This window comes from Choloepus didactylus, chromosome 3, assembly GCF_015220235.1.
Source record: "Choloepus didactylus isolate mChoDid1 chromosome 3, mChoDid1.pri, whole genome shotgun sequence".
In the NCBI taxonomy this organism is placed as follows: domain Eukaryota; kingdom Metazoa; phylum Chordata; class Mammalia; order Pilosa; family Megalonychidae; genus Choloepus; species Choloepus didactylus.
In genome coordinates this window covers 18,682,978-18,693,779 of record NC_051309.1, presented here as the reverse complement: position 1 = coordinate 18,693,779, position 10,802 = coordinate 18,682,978, and the positions used below count along the sequence as shown (strand labels likewise).

Below are 10,802 nucleotides of genomic sequence, written 5' to 3'. Positions count from 1 at the left end.
TCTCCAAGATGACGTGGAATGTAATTCAAGTTGTTCACTACCACATATCTTAATTGATAGACCTCTTCCTTATGTTTTGTTCCCAAGAATTAATGTTTGTATTTAATATCATACTGTCATTATCTTGTTTCCTCTACAGAGAAATGAGTTGTCTGTTATTTGCAGGTGTGGAGGGCCAGCTGGAAACACAATTCCCTTCTCCCCTTGCCCCCTCCCACTGATCACTGGTTATTACGCATAATTACATGCAAGCATGTATTAGACTTTATTATAATGCATGACAGCATTCTTTAAGTAAATTAGAAATTTGCATATCAATTCAGGGGAAAAATAAAATGCCTTTCAGGACCTTGTATTTACATCCAGAGTATTCCTAGTTTTTAGGGAATTGATTCTTTTCTCAGGTTGGTAATCAGAGTCTTAATTTTTTAAATCTTAATGAAGCCAGGGGGAGGGGGAAGGTGCCCTGCATCCCAAGCTGGTTTTCCTTCCTCTCCTTCCTCCTCCCCCTCTTAGTAACCAGCTGAGCAAATGGTTCCTTAGTAACCGGGCAGGTCGTGAGTCGGCTACGTGGGGCACTCAGTATTTACCTTATAAGGTTTCAGCCCCCTGGAGCCAGCAAGTCGCTGGTGGCATCAGTCCTTCTACAGCCAAAATAAATCAGGGCCCATCGCAAGCAGCCACGGCCATATTCCCTGGAGTGTCAAGAAATAACAAGTCACAATGAGCCCCACAGTTAACTCCACCCTGGCCCTGCTCTTCTCTTTTGTACTGCACCCTTTCTCTTTCTTGACCCTGGAGACAAGTGACCCAGGCTGAAGAAATGCTTGGGGACTTTTAGATCTTGAACCAGGGCACTGGAGGGGATCACCCCCAAGCAGAGAGCAGGGAAAGAATATTATTTCCTCCCAAAGAGCACAGGGTTGATTATGTAGATGCTAAATCATACTTGATGGAAATGTATGTCCCTCAGCTAGTTAAGATAATTCATAAAAAGTATATCTTTGCCTTTAGAGAGCACTGGAGCTGATCAAAGAGTGCGGTTTTTTTACAACGAAGTTCCTCACAGATTTCGTTGCATTGTGCATTCATACATAGATTCAGAGATTTAAGGACGAGGAAAGCTTTCTTCTGATTGTTCAAAACAACACGTATATAGTCGAAAAATCGATATGTTCAAAAACTATCTATATAAATTTTGGAAAGTATGAATTAAAATTTTTGATTTTCACCTTGGAAAAACAGTTATAAATTATGGATAAAGTTGGATAGGAAAAAGTAGGGGAAGGAAACAAACAGACAAAGGTACCCAGTGTTCTTTTTTACTTCAATTGCTCTTTTTCACTCTAATTATTATTCTTGTTATTTTTGTGTGTGTGCTAATGAAGGTGTCAGGGATTGATTTAGGTGATGAATGTACAACTATGTAATGGTACTGTAAACAATCGAAAGTACAATTTGTTTTGTATGACTGCGTGGTATGTGAATATATCTCAATAAAATGATGATTAAAAAAAAAAAAAAAAGTTGGATAGGACACATAGAGAATAGTTACCTAAGTGCAGTGGGATTATGGATGAATTTTTAAATGATGTTTGAATGCCAGTGATACATTTATATTTCCTTTAATTTAAAAAATCGTCTAATAGCCAAATGTTTTTACAATAGAAGTATGTGACTAAGGAGAGACTTTGAATGGTATCAGCTTTAAGTCAATGAATTTCTATTTTGTAGCCAGAATAGAAACTGCTACTATTAGGCCAAACCATTAGGAATTATTTATATTCAACCATCTTTGCCTACAAAAACAACAATTTCATACAGCTCAACCTAATACCATCTAACTAGTCAATAATCTTTTTGCTTCAACAGCATAGAAAGGCACATGGTGCTTGCTTGTTTCTACCTGCACCATATTCCATATAAGACTTGAATGATGTGGCACCATTTTATAGTTGTTTTTCTCCCCCACAGAGAAAAATTACAACACTTGAGAAGAAAATACAATTAACATTCTTTTGTCTTGGTTGCTCTATTTATTTTTTCTATGAGCTCTCAGAGACGTATATTGGGTATTATTAGTGCCTTAGGAATCATTCAGCTGGCAGAGTATACCAGCAGTTTAAAAGGGGCATAGTTTGGCAGTGCCCAGTAGGGAGGCTCCAGTGTGGTCTGTGGAACGTTCACTGAGCACCACAAGGAATTCTCCAGAAGAGCTTTACCTAGTGCTATACAGCAGCTGCCCCAGGACGAAGATCCACAGCCAATTGAAACTGAGTGGGAAACTGAAGGACAGAAGGAGAATGCAATTGTTCATCTTATTTCCCGGGAATTCCAGGATTAATATGTTCAGGTGTCCAAAGTACCATGGATTCTGTAATATTGTATATTTAAGGCGCAAATTCCAATTCTGCTAAGCCACAATTTCCTACAGAAGGCAATGAGTCAAACACGACAGTAATGGAAACAACTGAAGTGGATGAATGGATATTCTTTAGGAAGAAAAGTTTCTTCCAATTTGAAAGAGCACAATATATCCTACCTTCAGTCTTAACACTTCAAATTCCTTGCATGCTACAATTTGTTTCATTAAGAGCAAGGAATGTGGAAATTGAAAAAAGATTAATCAAGTCACTCTCTGCTGAGGTGGTTGCATGTATACCTCTTTTGTTTCTATAGAAGTAGGTTTCATTATATATGTGTGGAATATAAACATATGTACCTAACTTTGTTATAAAACCTCAGGAACTGGATAACAGAACAAGAATTGAAAGAAATCCTAAATGGCATATAATATAAATTCCTTATTTAAAGATGATGACACAGAAGCTAAAAATCATAGTAAACTGGGATTAGAATCCAATACTCCATCACACCCAATAAAATTAACTGTATTTAAACCAAATCAATGCCCCTGCCCTCAGTAAGAATAATTTCAAATAAACTCAAATAAGTACTGTGGCAAAAATTGCAAACTGGCTTCTGGTACCCTTTTCCCTCTCTTCCTTAGTAACATAAAAGGAAGTTTTTAGTTGGGTGAATTATCACAAAGACTATATTTCAACTAGCTGTGGGCTGGGTGACAGTAGTAGTGAGACTTCCAGGAAGCCTTAAAGGAAACATCTATACTTCTCTTCTTCCCCTCCCTCTTTCTGATACCAGGATTGTTAATATGCTGGATGAAACTCTGATAGCCATTTTGGACCAGAAGTCAACCTGCTATGGATGGCAGAACCATGAGATAGAAGAGGCTGTGTCCCTCCATGACCAGCCCTACCGACCTCCAATCCAGCTTCAAGGTAGAAAGAAATAAGCTTCTTTCTTACTTAAGCCACTATTATTTGGGATTTCACATGCACAAAGCCAAATCTAATCCTAACTAATATAAATATGTTCAAAAAATATATTTAAAAATATTTAGAATATTTTGATTAATGTAAATTTAATAGTGGAAACAAAGGTTGATTTCATCTGTGATTTTTCTTTCCCAAATGGGTTGAATCATTAATCAAACATTTTATTTTGCTCACATTTCCATTCCTACCCCTTGGGCATAGTAAATGTTTAAAGCCAGACAATATTCCAGTATCCAACACAAACTCTTTGATGGGCATCAGAGAGGCAAATGTTTACCCTATTATTTTCTTCCTCTTAACTGAAAAACACCATAATCCCAATTATATAATAAATTTTTTTATTTATCAGATGAATGGAAGCAGAAGCAAAATAGTTATTTCAAATAATTTATGACTTTAGGTATCTTGTGTGCACACGCCAATATATCACCACTCTCAGGATGTCCTTTCTATATATACAGGAGCCCAGGAAAAAATGTCTACACAACACTTATCAAAAAATATCATTTCACGGAAAAACAATCCTCGTATACTACTCATCCTTATCTGGTTTGGCAGCTCTCCCCTATTCTTCATGCTTGTCCAATCATTCCTTCTTATCTTCATGTCCAACAGTTCTGCTCTGAACCCTTAACTCAGAAACTAATGTTTCATATGAGAAGAGGAGAAACAATTTTACTTTTCCAATGTGCTTTCATACAAAAAGCTCCGAGTGCCTTATAAATTATATATACAGAAATCACTTAACCTCCTACTAAAAAATTCTTTGCAGTGTTCTGCAGCAAGAAAGAAAGGCTGCCATGTTCATGGACAATTGCTGGAGAAGTTGTAGGGAAGTAGAGTGCAATTCCCTACTCAGTGGCACTAAAAGCTTTGAATAATTCTTTAAAAAATCATCAAGGGAGCTTTTAATCACCAGCAGCAGTCAAGTCTTTGTTTTGGGTCTCATCCAATCAAAGTGGAAACTTCAGCCATAAAATAGAGCACCAAATCATCAGGGCTTATGAAATCAGTTCAACTTCATTAGCAGTATCTCTCTGCCAAAGGCTATGTCAAGTAAGGAAAATGGAGGGAAGATCAGAAAACAGGCAAAAAATGTTACTCTTGCATCTGATAAGAAGAGGAGTGGGAAGAATGTACAACGGGCTTCATTTTGTATTCTTTTGCTCCCTGTTTCTAGATTTTCAGCCCAGCCCTGAGACTTGAGAATGTGCCCTTATTCCCAGCCTCAACAGAGAGGCTTCTATGAAGCTTTGCAAGTTTTGAACACCAGGACCCAGATCATTACTGTCTCCTTTGTGAAACCTGATTGTAGCTACAGGGGGAATGATCACTCCCTTCTCTGAGTTACCTCCACTCATTTTCTGTGTTGCTAATAGGGCCCCTGTCAATCCAATAAGAGTTAGCTTGGAATATTTCTTCCCTATTAAAGGATTTGCTCTTTACATGTCATAATGGTTCCTTATCATATTTCAGTCCTTAGTAAAAGGCCTGCATAGTCCAGCCCACTATCATCTCTGGTCTCCACAATTACAACAATCTCCTAACTGACCTCCCTGTCACAGGTTAACCTTCACTTCTTTATTCTGAAAGCAGCAGCCAGAGGGAGAATCTAAAACAGAAAATCATGCCACCAACACATCCCCAATGCATCTTCCTCCTCTGTCCTCCACTCCACTCTCTACCTTCGTGCTTGCTTAAAACCTCTCATTGGCTTTGCATTACTTTGAGAATAAAATCCAAACTCTGCATCATGTACAAGACCTGGATTTTTCTCCAAAACCTCATTGCATGCCTTTTCCTCTTGCTCACTGTACTCCAGTCATGCTGGCACATTCCATTCCTCTTCAAACACACCACACTCTTCCCCTCCCCAGGATCTTTATACATGCCAGTCCCTCCAGCTGGAATGCTTTTCCCCACACAACATTCTCATTCTTTGGCTCTTAGGTTCCATGTTGCCTTCTGTGCCCACCATATTAGGTGAAGTTTGTTATCACCTATCAGTCTTTATCTGGAACCCCTGGCTTAATCTTTTGTACTTTATGACAACTTGTAATTATTTTATCAGTTTACTTTTTTACTGATAGCCTTCCCATGGAGTGTGTAAGTTCCATTGGGGCATGAACCATGTCAGTATTGGACTCTGTTATATCCTCAGCACCTAGTGCAGCACTTGGCACATTGAAATACTCAGCAATGACATGTTGAATGAATAAATCACACAGATTTTCACTCTAATGTTAAAGACCTGTATCCCCCAAGGATAGTTCCACTACATTAGATAGGATTTCTAAGGTAGATCAAATGCAGACAGCCTAACAGGCAGAGAGAAAGCAACTATAATGAAAGTTTGTGAAACTTAGAAAGCATTAGAATAATGAGGCTACCTGGTGTGAATGCATTTATGGGTTTAATTTTGTCCTGCCGAAAGACCCAACTCCTATGAACATGATCATATTTGGAAATAGAGCCTTTGAAGATATAATCAAGTTAAGATAAGCTCATTCTGAATTAGGTGCCCCTAATCCAATGACTGGTGTCTTTATAAGAAAAGGGAAATTTGGACACAGACACTCAGACACAGAGAGGAAAATGCCAAAGAGAGGTAAATGGAGGCAGAGATTGGAGTGATGTGTCTACAACTCAAGGACCGCCAAGGATTGTCTCTAACTGTTAGAAGCTAGTAGAGTCATGAAACAGATTCTTCCCTAGAGATTTCAGAGAGAGCATGGCCATTTGGATACCTGGATTTCAGACTTCCAGCCTGCAGAACTGTGAGAGAAAAAAATTTCCATTGTTTTAAGCCACTCAGTTTGTGGTTATTTATTATGACAGCACTAGGAAACTAGGACAGATACTATTTGCCCCTTTAAACCAATAATTACAATTTTTTTATACATCTCATAACATAGTTGTATACACAGGCTCCTCCCATGATTGCCTGGCTGTCTCAATTCAGATATCACCTCTGTCAGGAAGACTGTCTTGGCCTTCTCACCCAGGTAAGGTGCTCTTCATTTGATGAGCTCTGGTGAAATCTCATGTATCCCTCTAAGAGCAGCAAAATGGCAGAAGATGTGGGTAGAAAAAAATGCTAGAAATCGATTTTCAAGTCTTTGTACTGCATGCTAAAATATTTGGAATTTATCTAGTGAACAACAGAGAACCTACTGAAAGCATGATCAGATTTTTAGCTTAGAAAAATAGTTCTCATTAATCTGAGTTTGAGTAAATTTGAGGAAAGAAAGACTGTAAATTAAGAGGTAGTTGACAGGCTGCATAGTGGCCAAAGACAAAGATGATGAGACTCTGAACTGGGCCAATGGCAAGAGGAACAGAAAGATGTGCCTGGATTCAGGAATTGTAAAAAAGGAGGCCTCCATAAAACAAGTTTACCTTTTTCATAGGGGTGAGCTAAAAAATAATATATCCTAAAGAAGCAGTTGGGTTTACAGACAACATAATGGATTTGGGTTGGGACATGTGGAGTCTGATGTGTTAAGTGATATCCAGATAACAATGTTTAGTGGATAATTGTAGAGTCAAACCTGGAACTCACAAGAGACAGGTAGTTGGGAGATGTAGATTAGGATGCCTTTGGTGTTCATATGGTTCACCCACTGATGACCTTGTTGGTGGCCCTGAATACAATGAAAATACTAGGAATAGAAAATACCAGAAATTAACCAAAATATTTTCCAGAGCAGAGCAACCTAAAATAAAATGGCATCCTAACAATGAAAAAAAAATACTATATTCTCAATAAATAACAGATAGTGACTTAAAACAGATAGAAAAGCATTTAATTAAAGGCTACTTGCTGTCCACAATTCCTAGCACTAGGACATTATTCTGTGGTACACAAGAGGAGGCTCACTGGCTCAAAAGAGGATATTGCACATTAATTCGCTAATGTGTTCTAATATGTGCTTGGCACCTACTGCACTATAATGAAGATAAGTTAGCTTGTATATTATGTTCCTTTTGCTTATATGGATCCCATTATAAGTTTCACAAAGCATGCTAATGCATTCCTTGCATTTACCTAAGCCCAATAATGAAGTTCAGCTATTAATAATATGTGACAATATTGTGACTCAATTCAACTACCTAACAGAAAGAAAATAACATTGAAGAGGAAGTAAGACCACTAGTATCAAATTATAATAAGAACTTATTATGGGCCAGGTCCTGTTAATTTGTTCATTCGATCATTACAACAACTATTATCCCAATTTTATACCCAATGAAACTAAAGCACAGATAAGTTAGTAACCTGTCCAAGGCCTCAGAGCTGACAACTAGTGATACTGAGCTTCAAGCACAGGCTGTCTGGCTCTAAAGCCTGTTCTTTAAACCACTCTACCTTGCTGCATCACACAGACTCCAAATCTGCCCTTCTCTAAAATTTCTGAAGGGCTCCATTTGTGGGAAGCTCTGAAAAATTCAATGACCCCTCCCACCATCATACAGCAGGAGCTAAAAATTCAGCTAAAATAATGCATGGGCATTCTATTATACCATCGCCCATCACCCTCAAATCCTACCATATTGGCATTCTGCTACTCTGTGTTCAGCCATTCTGTCGGCCTCATTCGGACTTCTTTTTGTAGCCCAATCTGTTCCAAACACAGTGGCTTATCCTTTCAACACTGTTCTTACCAGCATTGTGGAGTGTCCCACCCCTCAAACTTCTATTGGGCCCATGGGCCAATTCGTGGGTCAAATCCAGAGCTCATCATCTCTGTTCCCTATAGGAGAAACTCACACAGGGCCAGCCTCATAGACATGTGACCTTTGCCATTGCACAAGGATCCATGCTCCCAAAGACCCCATGTGTGATTAATGCTCTGCTTTCACTATCTTGAAATTCTTAATAATTTTTGAACAAAGGGCCTTGCATTTTTATTTCACACTTGGCCCCACAAATAATATTGCAGGTCCTGAACTCACATACATTGATTTATTTTTATCATTTTAAAAATGATTTTTGCAACTTCTTTGTATTTATTTTTACAATGATTTATTTAATTACAGTGGGGGAAAATACTGTAAAGGGAAAGAGGACTACTGTGCAAGTGTGTTAAAGAGAGAACCAATCTAGTCTGTAGGGTTAAGGATGTCATCTTCAGAAAACCACATTTCAGCCAAGTCTCAAAGGATGAGTAGAAAGAAGTAGACCAAGAACTGGAAGAAGCACATCCCAGGCAGAGCCCTGAAGCACGGAGCCCACGGCAGGTTAGCAGGACTGAGCAAAGGCCATTTCATGCAGTGGAGACTGAGTAAGGTGAGACTGCCCAGGAAGGCAGGCCAGATCTTGGAGGGCCTGGGGGCCATGTTAAGAAAGAGCAACTGGAGGCCTTTGTGGCATTTAAATCAGGTCAGTGCAGGATCTGATTTGCATTTAACAAGGTCACACCCAGGTCTCACTTTCTTAAACTTCAAGCCCCTTTCCAGCCCACTGACATTCCCCAGCCCTGCAGATCCTTTTCTCACAGTTCTGCAGCTACAAATTCCACCTTTTCATGCTTAGGCCTAAAATGATTAGCAATAAATGAAATCTAGTAGGCCGAACGATGGCACCTTGCTAAGCGTCATGTCAGCAAAACAAAAATCTAAATAAGTTCCTAGTCTCTATAAAAGCCGGGCTCTCCCAGAAAACAGAATCTAAATCAGCCAATCAGTTACCACAAACTCCCTATTCTTAGGCCAGCTAACTTCCTCATTGCTAAGCAGTCACCTGTGCTAATCGTATTAGGAAATACAGTCTGCATTAACCAATGAAAATTTCCTTCCAAAATGCTCCCTTGCTCTCTCTATAAAAGCCCATTGCTCTCTTTCTTCTGCGGAATTCCTCTCCACCTCTTGGCGATTGGAATCTCCTCAATTCATGAATAATTCAATAAAACTCTCCAAGATATTACCCAATTTTGCTCAAGTTTTTATTTTTACATTACTATTTCTAAGAAGATTGAAGTTTCCCAGCTTCAACAGCTTCATATCCTGCTTTCTTGAAACTTTCAACACAGTCCTTGAAACTTTGAGATGGTTTTGTGCTCTCAGGCTTGTCTCCTTCCCTCTTATCTCAAAAAATGTATCTCTCCTTCATTTCTTCCCAGGTTAATCTTTCCAACTATTCTTATGCTCAAACTCTTTCATCCCCACTTGGCTTCACTCTCTACACACTGAAAATGGACAACGAGTTTCTCTTCTTCTTCCAGCATTTTAGAAGAGACAGCTCTCTCCTTAACCTAGAGATACAGTTCTGGGCTTTAAGGAAAGATGGGCAGGCAGCAAAATACCTTCCTCTTAACCTGCCACCCCCTCTCTTTCTTTTCTTTTACCGGCCAATTTCTTAAAATACTAGTCTAAGATTTTTTTTCACTTATATGTGACATCTAAGACTCTTCTCTTCAAATTTGTACTTGTACTTGTGTGATTGGTTATTGGGAACCAAGCAAAGGCATCTTAAAATGGCATCTTAGTTTGAACTCATTGCCTCAGCTTGCCAAGATTTTTGAGGTCTTTAATATCACACAGATTTCCTTTTTCCTTCCAGTTGTGTGTGATCTGCAACTTTCTAATGACTGTCTTCCTTGGGATAATGACCTATGAGTGAATGGTCATGGATGCATGAAAAGTACAATGTAAGGCTGATGCGGAATACATCCTATCCCTTGCACAGAAACTGTATTGTAATGCTTTGCCTATTTTCAAATTCATTCTTCCAAATATATTTTTCAATGATGGGAGGTTACATTCAAATTCCCACTTAATAAATGGAAGACCAAACTGTTGCTATGATCTTAGTGCTAGAAACATTATCAAAAATCAAATTAAAGAAAATTTTAAAAAAAAAAACAAATGTGGGATGTGCATTTGTAGAATGTAGGACTAGTAAGGACAGAAGGGAAAATACTATCAGGGTTGAAAATCTAACTAGAAACAAAAGCACATGTATCTGATCAGATAGTCCTCAATTTAGGTGACAGTGGCTTTCCCAGCTTGCCCTAGGGCATTATTTCAGAGTCTCAGGCTGCCTGGTCTCATCAAAGCAGTGAGTGTGATCAGACCCAACCTGTTTGTGTGCAATGGTTGCCCTAACAGCCAAATGGGAGGGGCACTGAATGAGGTAGTATTGAGCTTCAGTGCTTGTGCAACCTTTTGCCTTTTGAAAATTATATAGGCCTAAACTAGGCAGAGTGAGAATCTAATAACCTTACCTCATAATTAGGGTAATCTTTGAGCATTGTATCTGATTTCAGTTACTACAAAGCAATTAGATGATTACTGCTGCCCGGCAAAAATATACTATTAAGCATTAAGGAAAAGTACAGATGAACAATAATCACACTGTATTTTACATAGAGCTGTAACCCGAAGCATCATAATTATCATGTGCTATAATCTCCAGAATATAAATAACAGTAGAAGAACAACTTG

The 10,802-nt window shown here is 38.6% G+C and overlaps 1 long non-coding RNA gene across 1 annotated transcript in view; it reads right to left on the bottom strand.

Moving 5' to 3' along the window:
• Positions 1 to 590: 590 nt before the first annotated feature.
• LOC119528554 overlaps positions 591 to 10,802 on the bottom strand; it is a 44,643-nt gene continuing 34,431 nt past the window's right edge. Inside the window, exon 3 of the long non-coding RNA XR_005215747.1 lies at positions 591 to 695. This is a non-coding gene — a long non-coding RNA (uncharacterized LOC119528554). The remainder of the gene's footprint in view (positions 696 to 10,802) is intronic.